This window comes from Mus caroli, chromosome 19 (genome assembly GCF_900094665.2).
Source record: "Mus caroli chromosome 19, CAROLI_EIJ_v1.1, whole genome shotgun sequence".
Lineage (NCBI taxonomy): Eukaryota > Metazoa > Chordata > Mammalia > Rodentia > Muridae > Mus > Mus caroli.
In genome coordinates, this window is record NC_034588.1 from 57,094,950 (window position 1) to 57,113,170 (window position 18,221).

At 43.6% G+C, this 18,221-nt stretch overlaps 1 long non-coding RNA gene across 1 annotated transcript in view; it reads right to left on the reverse strand.

Moving 5' to 3' along the window:
- Positions 1 to 3,803: 3,803 nt before the first annotated feature.
- LOC115029975 overlaps positions 3,804 to 18,221 on the reverse strand; it is a 16,667-nt gene continuing 2,249 nt past the window's right edge. Inside the window, exons 2-3 of the long non-coding RNA XR_003835531.1 lie at positions 9,733 to 9,914; positions 3,804 to 3,937 (exon numbers count right to left, since the gene is read on the reverse strand). This is a non-coding gene — a long non-coding RNA (uncharacterized LOC115029975). The remainder of the gene's footprint in view (positions 3,938 to 9,732; positions 9,915 to 18,221) is intronic.

Sequence of the window (18,221 nt, forward strand, 5' to 3'; positions counted from 1 at the left end):
TTCATGACCACTGCTCATCAGGGAAATGCAAATTATAGCCATGATGTGACATCACCTCACACTTTTAGATGGATTATTATCACAAGGACAAGAAGGAGGTGCTGGTGAAGATGTGCAGAAAATGGAGCCCTTGTAAACTTTTATGAGATTGTATATTTATACAGCCCTTACAGAAAATGATCTAGAGGTCCTCCAAAAACCAAGGATACAATTCCCAAGTGGTCCATTAATTCTACTTCTGGGTATATGGCCAAAGAAACTAAATGGACAGCTGCACTTCTTATTCATTGGAATATTATTCATAATAACTGAACAGAGATGGAACCTTGATGCTCATCAATGTATAAATGGATAAAGAAAATGGATATATATATATATATATATATATCACCTTCAAAAGGGACAGACTGCCACTTCCAACACCATAGATAAACATGGAGGACACTGTGCTAAGTGACAGGGACAGAAAGACAAACACAGCATCAGGTCACTTAGATGTTGAATCTAAAAAAATTGAATTCATAGAGGTAAAGGGTAGAATGGTGATTACCAGGGGCTGAAGATGTAAAGAAAAAGAAATCCTGACAAATGGATGTAAATGCAGGCAGAAAGAACAAATAAATAGTAATGCATTGTATATTTCCAAATTGCTACATTGTTCTGTGTTCTCTCTCTCTCTCTCTCTCTCTCTCTCTCTCTCTCTCTCTCTCCCACACACACACACACACACACACACACACATACACACACACACACACACAAAGGTGACACATGGGGGCTGAAGAGATGGCTCTATGGTTCAAAGCATTTGTTACTCTACAGAGGACCTGGGTTAGGTTCCTAGTACCCACATGGAGGCTTACAACCATCTGTAACTCCTGTTCTAGGGGATCTGATGTCCTCTTCTGACCCTGTGGGCACCAGGTATGCATGCAATTCACATACATGCATGCAGGCAAAACACTCACACGAAATTTTTTTAATATTTAGAAACATATGCAAAGTGATGGGTTTCTCAACTAACCTGACTTCATCATTCTACATGGTATAAATATATCAAATATCTTAGTATGTCTTGTAGAACTACAGAATTATCAATTAAAACAAAAGTACATAAAATTAAAAATAAAATTATATAAAATATTGTTTAGAAATAAACAGTATGGGGGTTAGGAGTTGATAACAAAAACGTCAGATTCACTTTGTTATTTTATATTTTACATATATTTAATTTTCTATTAAAATAAGGCAGAAGAGGGGGTGACTAAGATGCCATACATCAGCACCCAGAGCAGTGGACCGCAGATAGTAAATCCCTAAAGCCATTAGCAGTTGGAACACATAACTAGGAGTATTTTGTGAAATCCTGGAAGTCGTCAGAGGTGTGATGCTTTGTGCCTCCTCAGACTCTTGATTCTGCAGCCAAACCCTAAATGCTAACCCCAGGAAGGCTTCAGTGAGCTCTGGTTTCAATGAGGGACCATGTGCCTGCAGACATGAAGGTGCCAGGGGAGTCCTGGTCAAAAATAGTAAAAACATAGCAGAATGGTGGATAGCCCATGACTCCACCTAGTGAGGAAAGACTTGATGTTTCTGGGCCCATCCTGGGTGATTTTGCAAAGGACTTAGAGGTCCTGTATGCACAGTCATGGAAGTACCAGGTTTATTTATTTATGTTAATTCTCATATGTGTACAGACTAATGAGATTTATAGAAACACAGGTGGCTTATTTTGACTCACAGAAAGGTAAAAATGTTCTGAACGAACTGGGAAGGTTTCCTAGCACTCAACCTGTCAGCTTTCTGTGGGAAGAGACCTAATGCTGCCTTCTGCATAAGGTCCTTTAAACCTAGTGTATCCAGCTACATGATTCCTAAGTAAAATTCAGGGGCCACGAAACACAGCCCCCCTCTTTTCCTGAACAAATATTGCTAAACGGTTGTTTTCAATTTTTGGAGAACATCAGAATCATGAGTTGAAAGGTGTTGACTAGCTCCACAGCAGACTTCTGAGGGCAAGTCTAAGTTAAGTACCTAAGTCCTTAACAAACCTTGGGCTTCCAGAACTTGCTGGTTTTCAACATAAGGGGGAGGGGTGAGGCTTTTGCTCTCTCCCCTGCTTCCCACCAGTTCCAACTAAGGACAGGCAAGACCACTATGTCTCTATCCTGTACATCACATGCTTGTGAGATGCCAAGCTTTTAAATTCAGACTCCATTTTAGAGAACCTGGCCTAAGTTTGAACTCAGATAGACTAATAGGCTGGTACCTAGCATTAGTTTCCAAGTTGCCTCCAACAAAACCTGAGCCTAGCTCCAGTCTTTAGGCTAATCACCAACAAGACCAGCATCTCCAGGTCGTTCCCCCAACAAACCTGCACCCCCAGGTTACAAGCCCACCCCCTGCCTAACGACCACCAATGCAGAGGGGAGCAGAAGTTAAGTTTATAATATGACTCTCAGCACCAGCCAATTATGTTAAAGGCCACAGGAGTGTTCCAATTAGATGCTTGCACACATATATTCCCTTGCTGCTGCTTACTGTAAAGTCTTGCCCGGATAGACATTCGGGGCTCCACCACCAAAACCATCCTGCATGACAGTGGTGTGTTGGAGGGAGGGGGTGCCTAGAGCTGGCTTGACTAGAATAAAGACCCTGCATCAGATTGGCTCCTATGTATGTTTTGGGGGATCACTAACTTTTCCCTGGCACAACACTTGCAATATGTCTTGATGATGCTTGAGATTCACAGAATGGACCAAAGATAGGGCCAAAAGATAAATATAGGCACAAAGATATAGATTTAGATCTATTCTTTTTCCTCACTGTGAGGGTATTTGACAGAAGTGGCTTAAGAGAGAAGAGGTTTATGTTGGGTTATGGCTTCAGGGGAGTTTCAGCTCATGCAGAAAAGGCACAGCAGCAGGAGCTACTTAATCAGTGCTCTTGGTGGAAGTGTGAGCTCCTCATGTGGAGGCTGGATGGGAAAGTAACAGGACTGGAAGAAAAGCCAAACTAGAACCCTCAAGGGCCTATCTTCAGTGAGTCAGCTGCACACTCACAAGCTCTCAAAATAGCGCCACCAGCTGGAGACCAGGTGTTGAAACACATGAGCCATGAGAACATTTCATGCACAAACTGTTAACAATGGCCAGTTGATGTATATTTCTGTTTTGTCCAGCTCATGCAGATTGCCAGTCTTTCCAATTGCTCTCTCTTCCTGTCGATCCAAGAAGAGGGAGGGACCTCCTGGAAAACAAGCAGACTTGGTCGGTGGGGTTGGCTGCTTGGAGGACACCCTCTTTGGGCTCCAGACATGGGATGGGAAATACCAAATAGAAAGAAGGACCCAGCTACCACCATGTGGCCAGCCCAACTCCATGTATTCCCCTCAACCTCTAGGCTTTCCCATATTCTTCAAAATATCCTAGCCATTTCTACTCAGTTCTTAACAGTCTCTCAACCTACTAATTCTCCTTTTTGCCTCAAAAACGTAGTCTATTACCCTGATCAACACTAAGGGTCTCACCTTCCTTTTCTGTTTCACCCAGTCATCTGTCTGTCAAACCTCTCGAAGTGAAAACTTAAGGGTTCTTAGGAAAGTCAGTTGTGTTGGATGGCGTTTTTTGCTGGGGCAAACACACGAAGGAATGTTTCCCTGAAGCAGACACAGGTGAAAGGGCGTTCTACTAAAGCAAGCACTTGAAAGGACATGGGATAAAGTATTCTTTGCTAACGACATGCATGTATTGGCCAGCCTTACATTGCATAGTTGAGCTCCATTTGCCGGGACTCCATAGGAAAAAAAACGCACCAAAAAAACTTCTGGTGGTGTGATGCAACTTCTTGTTACTTCTGTGGACTGGGGCTGATTGGCAGAGTGACGTCAGCTGAGACAGACTCACGGGCTGAGGCAAGACACGGGCTGAGGCAGGACCTGTGGAGGACACATGATGTTTGGAGGGCATATAAAAAGGGCTACAGATGGTGACAGAGGCTGAGTTTGGCTTGGTTACATAGCTAAACACTTCTTGGTTTCACGTCTTCGCTGATCTTTGCAGAACTTGTCCTAGTGTTCCTGTTGGCCAGGGTCCCTCCTGCTGATTCATGCTGAGGCTGAGGCCTGGCTGTCTCTGCTAGGTCATGCCACCATTGCTGCTATCCCGATACTACTGAATTGGACTGCTGATTATATCTGTGAAGTGTTTGCAAGTGGATCAAGCTGATGCTGCTGACCTATGAGCTGAACTGCTGATTTCCTGACAATGCATATAGGATTTGCTCCAAAGAATCATTTCTAAACAGGTCCACTTCCCCTGGCTCCTTTCTTTTCCACCACCTCTGGTGGGTGGAACGGGAGGTTACTAGCATTTAAGAACCATCATTAAAAATAGGCTGTGAAAAATTAAGGTTATACCTCCCTTGCCCAGTCTAAAACCACCTGGCTCTCTGTACTTCTGCTCCTATGATTCCTTAGCCAGGAGCACCCTTTCCAGACCATGACCTCTTCTACCCTTCACAGAAGTTTCCCTGGTGCCTCCACCAAAATGAGCAGTCCTCTCCATCCAGTGCAGGTTTCACACATCTGCTTCATTCTGTTATAATCACTGCTTGCTGTTTGCATGTTGTTTCTCTAACTAGATGGGAATCTTTCAGAAAATGCCTGGCTCAGAATGTGTTTCATGATCGTACCTAATTTGTCCATTGACTGAACAAACTGTCCTGCAGTGTATGGAAGATGAAAGTTTGTTTTCTAAGTAAGCCAGTTACTACTAATGGCCAGTGTAGATAGCAATCCCCATACTGTGACATAAAACTGTTTACTACTCCCCTCCCAAGCAAAGACTCCCCTTCCTTAAGGCACTTGGGAGAGTGTATAAGTCAGCTGCTATAGCAATGTACTGTGGGCTAGGCAGCTTAGATACAATAGGAAGATACTGCTTACAAACCTTGAGGTTAGAGGCCCCAGATCAAGACACCAACATGACTGGGTTCTAGTGAAGGCATCCTGGATCACATACTGAAATCTCTCTAAATTTTAACATGGTAAAGAGACACTGAGAAAGACCTTTGGGTTGCTTTCACAAGGACACTGATCCATCCATGAAGTCTTCACCCTGTTACTTAATTACCTCCCAGTGTTTCCACTTTCTAATTCAGTGACACTGGTGCTATGATATCTACATGGAATGGGTGGGGCACAAACATTCTGCATATGCATAGGAGAGCCTCTGTGGTACCCTGTGAGTCCTCTTCACAATGGAGACTCCTTCTGAACTATAAAAGGACTATGAAATTTCTATAGCCCCAGAACTTTGCTTCTGTGTAATACCTTTTTCATCATTGTGACAGAATGCCTGTGATAAATAACTTTAAAGGAGGAATAGTGGTTCATATTTTCAAAGTTTTCTGTCTATGGTTGGCTAATTCCATCACGTTGAGCATGGGATAAGGAAGAGCACACACATGGGAGCAAAACTGCTCACCTCAAAGCAGCCTGAAGCCAATGAGAAATTAGGAGATGGTTCCAAAACACGGAACATGCTCCATTGATCCACTTCTTCCAAATAGGTTTTACCTCCTAAAAGTTCAACCACCTCCTGATAATGCTATCATCAGATGCATAGGAAGCCTTCAAAGTGAAATTTGGCGGGAAATCTAAACAACACAGTATTAGAGCACTCACCAAGAAGCTGTGGCAGCTACAGACCTGACCTCAAGCAGATATACACAGGCATAGCAGAGGTACAATCTCCATGCCCATGTAGAGGTAAAATGCTTATAGTCCACAGACAGCAGGATGCAGAGGGCTCTTCCCACACTGTGCACCAAGCCAATCCAGGAGGAGATTGAGCCACCGTGGTTTTATTACATATCCATGTGAGTAACCAAGAAAGATTTTCTATCCTTAACCTTTTTTTTTTTGTTTTGTTTTTTTTTTGTTTTTTTTTTTTTTGTTTTGTTGTTTTTCGAGACAGGGTTTCTCTGTGTAACCCTGGCCTGGAACATACGCTGTAGACCAGGCTGGCCTTGAATTCAGAAGTTCACCTGCCTCTGCCTCCAAAGGCTGGGATTAAAGGCATGGGCCACCACTGCTGGGTATCCTTGACCTTCATTATCTCAAATCTTAAAGAGGTCACAGCATAATTTGGGAATAATGGAACCCATTCTATACCCCTTCAAGCCAGAAGCACTTTATGCATTTTCTCAAAAAAAAAAAAAAAGACCCATTCCTACAATGCTTAGGTAAGATGTAAATTTTACCAGCTCTTTGGAGGGAAGACATTTTCGATTACACACCACAGTAAAGCTTCCTAAAAATCACCTTTACCAATTCTCTCAATGCCCTCCAGCCCCTGGCTGGCTTCTCTCCTGTTATCATGTCCCTAGGGGCTCATAGATTCTTGGTCCCTAGGACAGCAAAACTCAGAGGTGAGGCTTCTGAGAAATGATTGCATTGTGATGGGTCTAACCTAATCTGTGGGTTAATCTAATGGTGGACTCATAATCTGGGGGCTTTAGGGGGCAATATAGGCTGGGAGATCGGGCTGAGTTGGAGGAAGTAGGTCACTGGGGAATGTGCTCTGAAAAGGCTGTGTCTTATCCCAGTTCCTGGTCATATTCTCTCTCTTAGTCTCCCTCCCTCCCTTTCTCCCCGATGCTCTGTCTTTCTGCCCTTCTCTCCTTTGTCTCCTGTTTGTCATAAATTGCTCTATCACCTGCTCCCTACCACAACATTTGTGCTCATTCAGGACCCAAAAGCCATGGAGCTAAGTGACCTAGACTGACACCTTTGATATTATGGTCCAAGGTAAATCTATCCTCCTTTAAGTTAATGTCAAATATTTTGTCACAGTATATTAAGTCACTTCTCATATTCTATTATCCACACTTATGGTCCTGATTGGAGTCCCTAGTAAGCAAAAAGGGCACTCACTAGTAGTCATCTACTGCAACTGACAGGATGGGTGTTCTTATCTTTCAGTCACATCCTATGCTTCTTACAATATACTCTTAAGTTCAATCCTTACCCCCACCCCACCCCAAACAGCATCTTGGTATGAGAAAGAGTGTCACCAAGAGAATAAACTATTGGGTAATCTACACAATGACATGATAATAATATCACTACTGTTTCTTTCATGAATTGGGCACTTTCTCCAGCCATTGGCCCTCTTCCTGTTCCCCAGTCCCACAGTTCCTCATCCCATTCCTCCTCCCCTCTGTCTCTGAGAGGATCCTCCACCACCAACAGGCCTCCCCACTCCCTGGGGCCTCAAGTCTCTCAGGGATTAGATGAATCTTCTCTTACTGAGGTCATACCAGGCAGTCCTCTGCTATAATGTGTCACGGGCCTTGGACTACCTCATGTATGCAACCTGGTTGGTGGCTCAGTGTCTGGGAGCTCCCAGGGGTCTAGGTCAGTTAAGACTGCTGGTCTTCTATGGGGTTAACCTATGAATCAGCACTTTTAAAGGCTGTGATATGCATTGCCTCACAGATTGCCTCCAGATACCTGAAATAGGTAACTTACTAATAAGATAAGAAAATCTAGTCCTAGAAAGGTTGAGCAGCTACACCAAACACTAACAGAAGACAAATGACCCACTATTTTTGAATGGGCCAAGATTTGAACAGCCATTTCTCAAAAGCATCAAGTGACCAATGAGCACAGGAAATGATGCTCAGAGCATCTATCCCTCCCTCCTCTGCTCCTCTCTCCTTACTGCTCAGGAGGTAAGGTGATGATGTAGATTTAAACAACGAAACACCATTTCAGACTCACTAGGGTGATTTAGCAATTCTCATCTCAACTCATGTGTGTCAGAGGGTGTAAAACATATACACACAAAAACCAGTATCCAGATGTTCATAGCAATACAACTCAAAACCAGAAAGTAGAAACAACACAAGTGCCCATGAAGAGACAAGAAACTGGATGAAAAAAGAAAAAGACCCATTAATAGAGTTTTATGCAGTGAACATGAGGACACTGAACCACGCTGTAGAATGAATGAGCCTGTAGAAATTTATGCTAATAAAGACAAAAACACAAAAGGCTGTAGATCATGTGATTGGAATGACATGACATGTCTGAAATAGATAAATCACGGAAATAGAAAATAAATCCATGGCTGCTCGGGTTGGAGGAACAGGAAGTGGCAAGTGAATGCTTATGGGCATGGGGTTTTATTTTCAGTGATGAGATCATCTGGCATTAGATAGTGGCGGTAGTTGCAGAATCTTGCAGAGTATACCAAAAACACTGGGTTGTATGCTTTCAAGGGTGACTTCTATAGTATGTGAGTTATATCTTTAAAAAAGTATGTCAGCTGATAAACACAGCAACCAAAAGTCTAAGTGAGCATTCAGGTCCTGGCATCTGTCGTACTCTGAGCTGGTCACAGTCAGGATCACTTATGAGGAATATTTTGCTAACATACTTTGTGAGAGAGAAATTGGTTCATTGGTTGGTTGATTGGTTGGTTGGTTGGTTGGTTTCTTTCTTTCTTTCTTTCTTTCAATGGGGTTTCATAAAGCCCTGGCTAGCCTTAAGATTTCTGTGTAGCTGAGAACAACCTGAACTTCTCATCCCCTCATCTCTACCTCCCAGGTGCTGGGATTACCTTGGTACTAGGAATCAAACCCAAGGCCTAGTAAGTCTGAAGTGCATGCTGTCCAAGCAATCCACCCACTAAGCTGCATTTCCAGCACAGAAGCTGACGTTACTCCTTACCCCATGACTCTGGGAAGGAAGTCCTTTACTTACAGCTAATTGGATCAAAGGTGGGTCTGGAGCACCTACATCCTGATCAGAACTGTCACATTGGAGCCTGACTCAAGATGGACAGGTCAATCAGATTCCCACTCTCCACATTTACCTTCTCTTTGGAATTTGGGACTGGGGATGAGGCATGAAAGTCAAGGCCAAAGCATGAGGACACAGGGAAGACCTGGATTCAAGTCAGCTTCCAGAGACAGTGAACAAGCAGGATGAAGCAGCAATGACTCAGAAGGCAAGTATGGAGCCAAAGGAGGAAGGAAAGCCCCAGGTAAGATAAGGGCATGGATTCTGTGCAGCCCTTTATGCAGTCCTGCGCTTCAGGCATCCACAGACTCTGTCACTAGTATCCCTGAAGCCCCATCTGGGGTCCCCAGGAGCTCCTCATCTGGTTCCACCCAACCCACCTGTCCCGTACTTGAGCTAACTCAAGTGGATCCCTGCACTGAGAAGAGCCCATCTAGGACCCCCAGCAGGCATCTGTAGCCTCCAACCTTGAGCTTCCTGAATTGGTGGCCCTGGGGAAAGCCTCTTGGTGAGCCAGCTGTTCCTTTCAGAGAAGACAGCAAATCACAAAGACATTATGGGAAAACAGTCAAGATAGCATAGGCAACTGCCTGAAATTCAGGCTGAGCCCTAGGAGCAATAATTGGACAGGGGCTTTGGAAGCTCTAAGCCGTGGCCAGGAAAGGGCAGGTGTCACCAGATGTAGGCTCTGGTTATCAGATGGGTGTGTTCCATACCTTCCTTGTGTCTTCTGACTTGATAGGATTTAGATGCTGCATCCCTCCACTGAGCAGAGAGTTAGAACCAGTGTAGAATAACCACAGTAGTCAGACAGAACATCTCTAGACTGACCTTGAACATACCCATTTTCTTCAAAGTAAAAACACATTTCATGTTTCACTTTTAATGAAAAGAGAGAAAGAACTGTTGCTGGAAATATTTACCTTCATCTCCTGTTCTGAGAGACTGGGAGATTTGTCAGCTTTGATCTCCACTTGTTTAATTACCAGGAAATGGAGTACATCTGAGCCAGCAGGATCAACAAGGCTCACTCTTGCTGCAAAAGTTGGCAGTGGGCACCCAGAAACTCGGCCTTCCATTTTCCCAGATTAAAGCTCAACCAGCCCTAAGATGAAAGAGATTTTTGATAAAACGGTGGGGTCTTGGTTGGAGGCGTCTACTAGACCAGCTATGAGGCCTCCCTTCTGTCACCAAGGAAAGGACCCTGTGCAGCTTATTCACACCAGGACTTATAAGCAGTCCCAGTACCCTACACACCCACTAACTTTGCTCTTACCAGTGGCTTCAATGTCTGCTTAAAACTTTCCTGCTATAGTCTTAGGGATCCCCTTCCTGAGCTTCATCCACATAACCCAGGTAGCCATAGAGGTAGCTAGGAGATGGAATTCAAGGCAGAAGATGGCTTTTCAGGGATAGACTGACCACCTGTAATAAAGAAGCTGGGGTTTGACCTCTGAGAAACTCAGAGTTGGCTGGTAACCATGGAGACAAGGACAGCCAATATACAATATACAATATACTAGTGGTCACGTTCCAGAGCATCCAGCTTTCCTTAATAGGCTCACCTCTGAGTGTTCAGTGAAACATAATCTAAAAGACTTTTAATGTGTGTCTTTATGGTTCTATGCACTGAGTTACTTCTATAGAATTGTGCTACTTAATGAGGAAGGCACATAGGATGATGATGATGATGATGACGACGAAAACAACATGTTGTAAAAAAAAACATTTAATTCTCCCAAACACATGGAGATCATTATTACTATTATCCCCATCTGATAGATAAGGAAATTAAGAACAAGGAGGTTAAGTAACTCATTCAACTTCACATAACTGCTAAGTGACAGAGAACAATGTAAAGACGTTACACTCCCCTTATATTCCAACCAGAGAGAGAGGGGGAAAAATCCTTCAGTAACGACAAAACAAACCAATAAAAGAATATGGCACATACTTATAATGTCCAGTTTTAGCAGAGTCAGAAAATTAAAGCCCTTCCCCCCAACACAGCACACTTCCTCTTTCTGTAAATAAAGTTAGATTGGCACATAGCCACACCCATTTGTGACGTGTAGTCTAGAATCGATTTTACATTTGCACTTACAGAATCGAGAGCTCTCAATAGAGACCTAAAATATTTATTTTCTGGACCTTTAAAGTTTGCCAAGCCCCTCTCTTATGGTGATCAATCGGCTGAGTTTACCTGGGTCTGGTGGGGAGCTTGAGATGCAAGACTATATTTTAAAACCAGTGATGTGCTGGACAAACAGACATGTCATCCTTTCTGCCTGGGGGAGGAGATGTACAGGGTTTGGATGTATGTGGTAGAACATCAAGGGCATTCCTAACAGTAGGGGCCTAGAACACAAGACAGTTGGGGGGGTGAGTAAGCTAGATGACGACCCAGAGTACAGTGCCTGCTGGGGAGCATCTAACCAAAAACTATACCAAAGTGATATTCTTGTAACATTGGTGACATTACAAATTGGTCCTATCTACTAGACAGTCTGTAAATGCATGTCCAGCCGTTAAATGTTGAGGTGTATGGGCCTTTGGGGACATAATTATATTAACAAGCCTAAATCAATATGATCCTCCCCTTTCTTGTGTAGGGTCTCATGTAACCCAAGATAACCCAAATTCTTTTTTCATTCCTCTCTTTTTTAAATTAGATATTTATCCCCTTTCCTCATTTCCCCTCCAAAAATCCCTCTACCCCATCCCCATCCCCCTGCTCACTAACCCACCCACTCCCACTTCCCTGTCCTGGTATTCCCCTACACTGGGGCCCTTCACAAGACCAAGGGCCTCTCCTCTCACTGATGTCCCACAAGGCCATCCTCTGCTACATTTGCGGCTAGAGCCATAGGTCTCCCCATGGGTACTCTTTGGTTGGTAGGTTTAGTCCCTGGGAGCTCTGGGAGTACTGGTTGGTTCATATAGCTGTTCCTCCTATGGAGCTGCAAACTCTATCAGCTCCTTGGGTTCTTTCTCTAGCTTCTCCAATGGAGACCCTATGCTCAGTCCAATGGATGGCTGTGTGCATTCACCTGTTTTTGACAGGCACTGGCAGAGCCTCTCAGGAGACAACTATATCAGGTTCCTGTCACCAAGCACTTGTTGGCATCCACAATAGTATCTGGGTTTAGTAACTGTATATGGGATGGATTCCCAGGTGGGACAGTCACTGGATGGCCTTTCCTTCAGTTTCTGCTCCAAACATTGTCTCTATACCCAAATTCTTTTTGTTGCTGAGGATAACCTTCAATTTCTGGTCCTCCAGCCTTCACCTCCTGGGTGGTGAGATTAGGGTATGCACCACCACACCCAGTTGATGACCTGCTGAGGACCAAGCCCAAAGCTCTAGGCAAGTACCCTGGTAAAATAGCCCTACCCTTGCTTCTTGAAAGGTAACTTTGCATTTCTCATCTTGATCACTTGATTTTGAGTTCAGATAAACAATTCAATAAGGTCAAAGTAAAGTTGGCTGACCTGACTCTAGCAGAAAACAAGATAGATGGTTTCAGGAACAATACCGCTGGTTGACCTCTGGCCTCTACATGCACACACATGTACCTGCACACCCATGAAATACACCCATGCCAGTCCAGTACATACAGGTCATCACACACACACACACACACACACACACACACACACACACAGATGTTTAAGGTATAATTTTTTTTTTTTGCAAAATTTGAGATAGAAAATACCAACTCTGATTTCTTTGAAGTCATGGATTCTTTATCCTATTCCATATTCCTTGGATTGTTAAAATGTCTACCTGCTGTCTTTACAGACAGAAAAATATGGAAATGTTACCAAGGAAACGTATCTGTCTATATTTTCAAAATGTAGCCTTACAAACTTAGGAAAACCTCTCTTAATGCCCCCGAAATCAACCCTAGAATGGAATTCGACCTTGAGTTCCTCTTTGCACAGGCCCAGGAGATTTGATCCCATGTCAATGGCATCAAACACATTCCATATAAACATTAGGGAAGAAATCCTCCTTCCCAACTCTCTACAAACAGAATAAGGAAATTAGCCATGGAATCAACCCTAACCATGTTTTTAGGAATCTTTCCATGCAAGTCATAATATTTTGGAACTGAGATTTACTTTAGAATATTTTAATAACTCTAACACTGTGACTAGAAGTCCTTTGTAGCTGGTCTCAAGAGCCTTCCTGGGACGCTGCACTTAATGAGGTTTATAATTCAATATAACTACATCTGCATCTTTAATTATGCCTAACATTTAATCTTCATTGCTCCACTTGAATTGGAAGAGCTAAAATTAGGCCTGCTGTAGTTTAATCTGATAATAAACATCCATGACATTTAGAGCAAAAATGTACCCGTTTCATTAGAATAGCCGACACATTTACTTTTTGCCTGAACTGAACAAACACTCTCAGCACTCCTGATTGTAGCAGAAATCATATTTTAAACAATGTGCCAATAGACTTCTGGACTCTGAGGTAGAAAAGTTCTTGGAGGTTAAGTATCCAGCACTATCAATTTAAAATGGAGGGAACTGACTGAACTTTAAAGAAGAAGAAGCCACTGGTTCCAAGGTCATGTAGCAAGTTAGCAAGTCAAATGTGTTATGTTAGCAATTCCTCTAGGCTCCACCCAGCAGCTAACTAGCAACAGCTTGCATCTCCCAAATGTCCCTGCTTCTGTGTTTTCCCACATATTTACAATAAACCTTTCCTTTCACCATACGTAGGAACAGTCAATGTTTCCTTTTCTTTTCCTTTTTATTTTTTATTCACCCCTACACATTTCTAAAAGAGAGAGAGAGAGAGACAGAAAAGAAAAGAAAAGAAAAGAAAAGAAAAGAAAAGAAAAGAAAAGAAAAGAAAAGAAAAGAAAAGAAAAGAGAAAGAGAAAGATTAAATAGGCTGAAGTTTTGGTTGGCTGAAGGTCTAGGAGGAAGCAGAGGTAGTTTGGAGTTTTGTTTCTGTATGTGAGGGCACAGTAAAGAAACCACCAAAATGGCTGCTCCATATTTGGGGGGTGGTTATTATGGATGAGAGGAGAGAGAGAGAGAGAGAGAGAGAGAGAGAGAGAGAGAGAGAGAGAGAGAGAGAGGACATTCAGAAACATCTGAAAGAGTTCAGAGAAGCAAGAAAAAGAAGCAGACTGGACATTGCCAGAGCTAGCTGTGAGAGGCAGGAGAATAGGAGGTGTCTTACTTAGGGCTTTACTGCTGTGAACAGACACCATGACTAAGGCAAGTCTTATACGGGACAACATTTAATTGGGGCTGCCTTATGGGTTCAGAGGATCATTCCAATATCATCAAGGCGGGAACATGGCAGCATCTAAGCAGACACAGTGTAGAAGGAGCTGAGAGTTCTACATCTTCATCTGAAGGCTGCTAGATAGGATGAGAGTCTTATAGCCCACACACACAGTGACACAACTACTCCAACAAGGCCACACCTTCTAATAGGCCAGGCCACTCCCTGGGCAGAGTATATACAAACCATCACAGCAGGGAATAGTAAGAATACTGAAAATAGCAGGGATCATGGAAATAGGGTGAGAAACCTTGCCATCATATAGAGGACAATTCCCCAGATCCCTATCTGGGGAATACAGGAGGGAAGACTGTTAACGGAAACATCCTGGGAGTTTAGGGTAGAAGGAGGGATGAGAGGGGCCAGCATGCTACAGGATTTTTGAGATGCATAACCAGTTTGAGTAGGGACAGAGGTAGGCCAGCATGGGCTTTGATATGCTGCCACAGGTGTATGTCAACGGAGAGCCATATACCCCCTCTGACAGATGCAAGGGAAATGACTTCTTGAAGTTTCACAAGTTCCTGAGGGATACTGGCCTTAATCTAACCACCAGAAACCCTTCTATAGTTCAGTTTGAGCTAGGCCAACACTTATTTCTGAGCATAAGAACTTTTTGAGACTTAACAGTTTCTAGGACACTAAACAACAGAAAGCCCCATTTAGGAAAGAGGGTGGGAACCAGACTTACTGATTTAAAGCTGGAGCAGTGGCTGAAAAATGTGTCCCTAGACAGTACTAAGACTGTCATTTATGCGAGGAGAGGGTACAGACAGCATTCTCCAGCACATGGGGACCACATCACCTGCTACCTTGGTGGCCATGATTGGCACATGCTTGTTATCTACCCATTATAAGACCCGACTCTTTTATTTTTTTTTTAATTCTGCAACAGTTTGTGACTTTTTTTATTGGATATTTTCTTTCTTTACATATCAAATCCCCTTTCCCGGTCCCCCCCCCCACTGGAAACTCCCTATCCCATTCCCTCTCCACCTGCTTCTTTGAGGGTGTTCCCTCACCCACTCACCCACTCCTGCCTCCCTGCCCTGGCATTCCCCTACACTGGGTCATTGAGCCTTCACAGAACCAAGGGCCTCTCTTCCCATTGATACCCAACAAGGCCATCCTCTGCTACATATGTGGCTGGAGCCATAGGCCCCTATGTGTCCTCTTTGGTTGGTGGTTTAGTTCCTGGGGGGTTGCAAACCCCTTCAGCTTCTTCAGTCCTTTCTCTAACTCCTCCACTGGGGACTCTGTGTTCAGTCCAATAGTTGGCTGTGAGCATCTGCCTCTGTACTTGTCAGGCTCTGGCAGAGCCTCTCAGGAGATAGCTATATCAGGCTCCTGGTAAGACTGATTCTTTACCGTGAGCCTTGGCTTTGAAATGGGCCTCTATACTGGTGAGAGTTACTGTAAAATCACTTATGAGGAAAATGTGTGTGTCTGTGTCTGTGTGTGTGTGTGTGTGTGTGTGTGTGTGTGAGAGAGAGAGAGAGAGAGAGAGAGAGAGAGAGAGAGAGAATTGAGATGAGCCTGCAAAACAGAGGCCCCTAAACTATAAGAAAGGTGAAGAAAAACAGCAGGGCTAACTGGAAGTGCTGGATGCTTACCACAAACCAAAGATAGTGGAACAGTCTGAAACCGATTAGGAAATAAGTATGTTAACAGACTTAGGAGATGGCATTTATGAAAGAACAGCTCTAACAAAGTAAAAATGACCAACTATGAACAAAATGGGTCATGTGATGGCAAAAGCAATCTCTTCAGGGCATGAGCATGACATGGCCATTGGCCATTAAACATAGGTTGCTGTAGTGACCTACATAACGCTTGACCCTGTAGTCATGGCAACAAAATAACCAGAACAATACAGTGTTAACTAGGACTATGGTAATGACAACAGTAATGACACCCCTAAAGGAGAGGATCACAAGACCTAAACCTGGGATTCTACTCAGTACTCCCTTCTTCTCTTCTCCAGCTGCACATGATCTTGAAAGGTGAAAGGTTAACTGAAGATGTGAGTCCATGAAGCAGCTTTGGTGAGCTGGTGATGAGTGGGACTTGTCAGTTATGCAACTGTTTTTTGTTTGTTTGTTTGTTTGTTTGTTTTGAGTTACCAAGACCTCTGTAAGTAATCCCTCACCCATGCTCCTGTAAGAAAGTCCAATCAACTCACTGGTTCACGAAGTCACACTTGGATAGAATCATTACTTTGTCCTCAGTACCCTATCTGGGGTGAATATATGCAAGGTTACATCCCCTCAAGAACAGTAACATAGCAGATCACTTTTTTAAAAAGTCAGAAATTCTAGAATGAAAAAGTAAAGCACTGAGGCCACTTGAGCAGATGTAAGCTTCAAGGGAGACTGGGAAAGGCATTTGGAAATATGTCTGGGATGGGCAAAGAAGCTGAGAATTCACAACTGAGGAATCTTGAATGGCTAAGAAGCACCTAAAGAAATATTCAAAGTCCTTAGTAATCAGAGAAATGCAAATCAAAATGACCCTAAGATTCCACCTTATACCAATCAGAATGACTAAGATCAAAACTTAAGTTAACAACACATGTTGGAGAGGCTATGGAGAAAGAGGAACACTCCTCCATTGCTGGTGGGATTACAAACTGGTACAGCCATTCTGGAAATCAATCTGGAGGTTCCTCAGAAAATTGGAAATAGATCTACCTGAAGACCCAACTATACCACTCTTGGGAATATACCCAAAAGATGCCCCACCATACCACAGGGGCACGTGTTCCACTATGTTCATAGTGGCCTTATTTGTGATAGCCAGAAGCTGGAAACAACCTAGATGTCCCACAACAGAAGAATGGATACAAAAAATGTGGTTCATTTACACAATGGAATACTACTCAGCTATTAAGAACAAGGACATCCTGAGTTTTGCAGGCAAATGGATGGAACTAGAAAATATCATCCTGAGTGAGGTAACTCAGATGCAAAAGGACATGCATGGTATGTACTCACTAATAAGTGGATATTAGCCAAAAAATAATAATAATATAGAATACACAAGATACAGTCCACAGAACTCAAAAAGCTCAACAAGCTGAAGTGTTCAAGTGAGGACACCTCAGTCTCACTTGGGAGAGAGAAGAAAGGAATCACAAGTAGAGAGGAAGTGAGGGACATGGGAGGGAAAGTGGATGGGGGGGAAGAGTGGGGGAAAGAGGGGAACCTGATCTTTTTTTTCTAGAAGAGCATTAGCAAGATGGAAAAACCTGATCTTTTTTGTGTATTTTTCTGAGGGAAAAGGACTGAAGCCCTGAGGGCCTGCAGAAAAAAAATGTAAGCAGGCAATCTCAGGAAATAGGAGGTTGAGGGGACCCTCCAGAATTCATCAGAGACCTGGGAGGTGAGAGACTCTCAGGATTCAAAGGGAGGGACCTTAGATGAAATGCTTGACAGTAGGGAAAGGGAACTTGTAGAGCCCACCTCTAACAGGAAGACAGAACATCAAGTGAGGGGTTGCCATACCAGTCACACCTCTGACCCATAATTGTTCCTGTCTAAAAGAATTACAGGGATGGAAATGGAGAGGAACCTGAGGAAAAGAAGGTCCAATGACAGACCCAAAGTGGAATCCAGCTGAAGGGGAGGTCCCAAGGCCTGACACTATTACTGAGGCTATGGAGCACTCAAAAAAAGGGATCTATCATGACTGCCCTCCAAAAGACCCAACAAGCAACTGAAAGAATCAGATGCAGATATTTGCACCCAACCAATAGACAGAAGCAGCTGACTCCTGTTGTTGAATTAGGGAAGGCTGAAAGAAGCTGATGAGAAGGGTGACCCAGTAGGAGGACCAGCAGTCTTAATTAATCTGAATCCCTGAGATCTTTCAAACACTGGACCACCAAACAGACAGCATACACCAACTTATGTGAAGCCCCCCAACACACATTCAGTAGAGGAATTGCAGGTCTGTGATCATTCAGAAATGATGCACCTATCCGGCCAGATCAGCGCCGGGGTAGCGGGAGCGCAGGGTTGCCTGACACCCGCCAGCTACCCAAGACCCCCGCCCCAGGATTTTGGGACTGCTGGTGAGTGGAACACAGCTTCTGCTCCA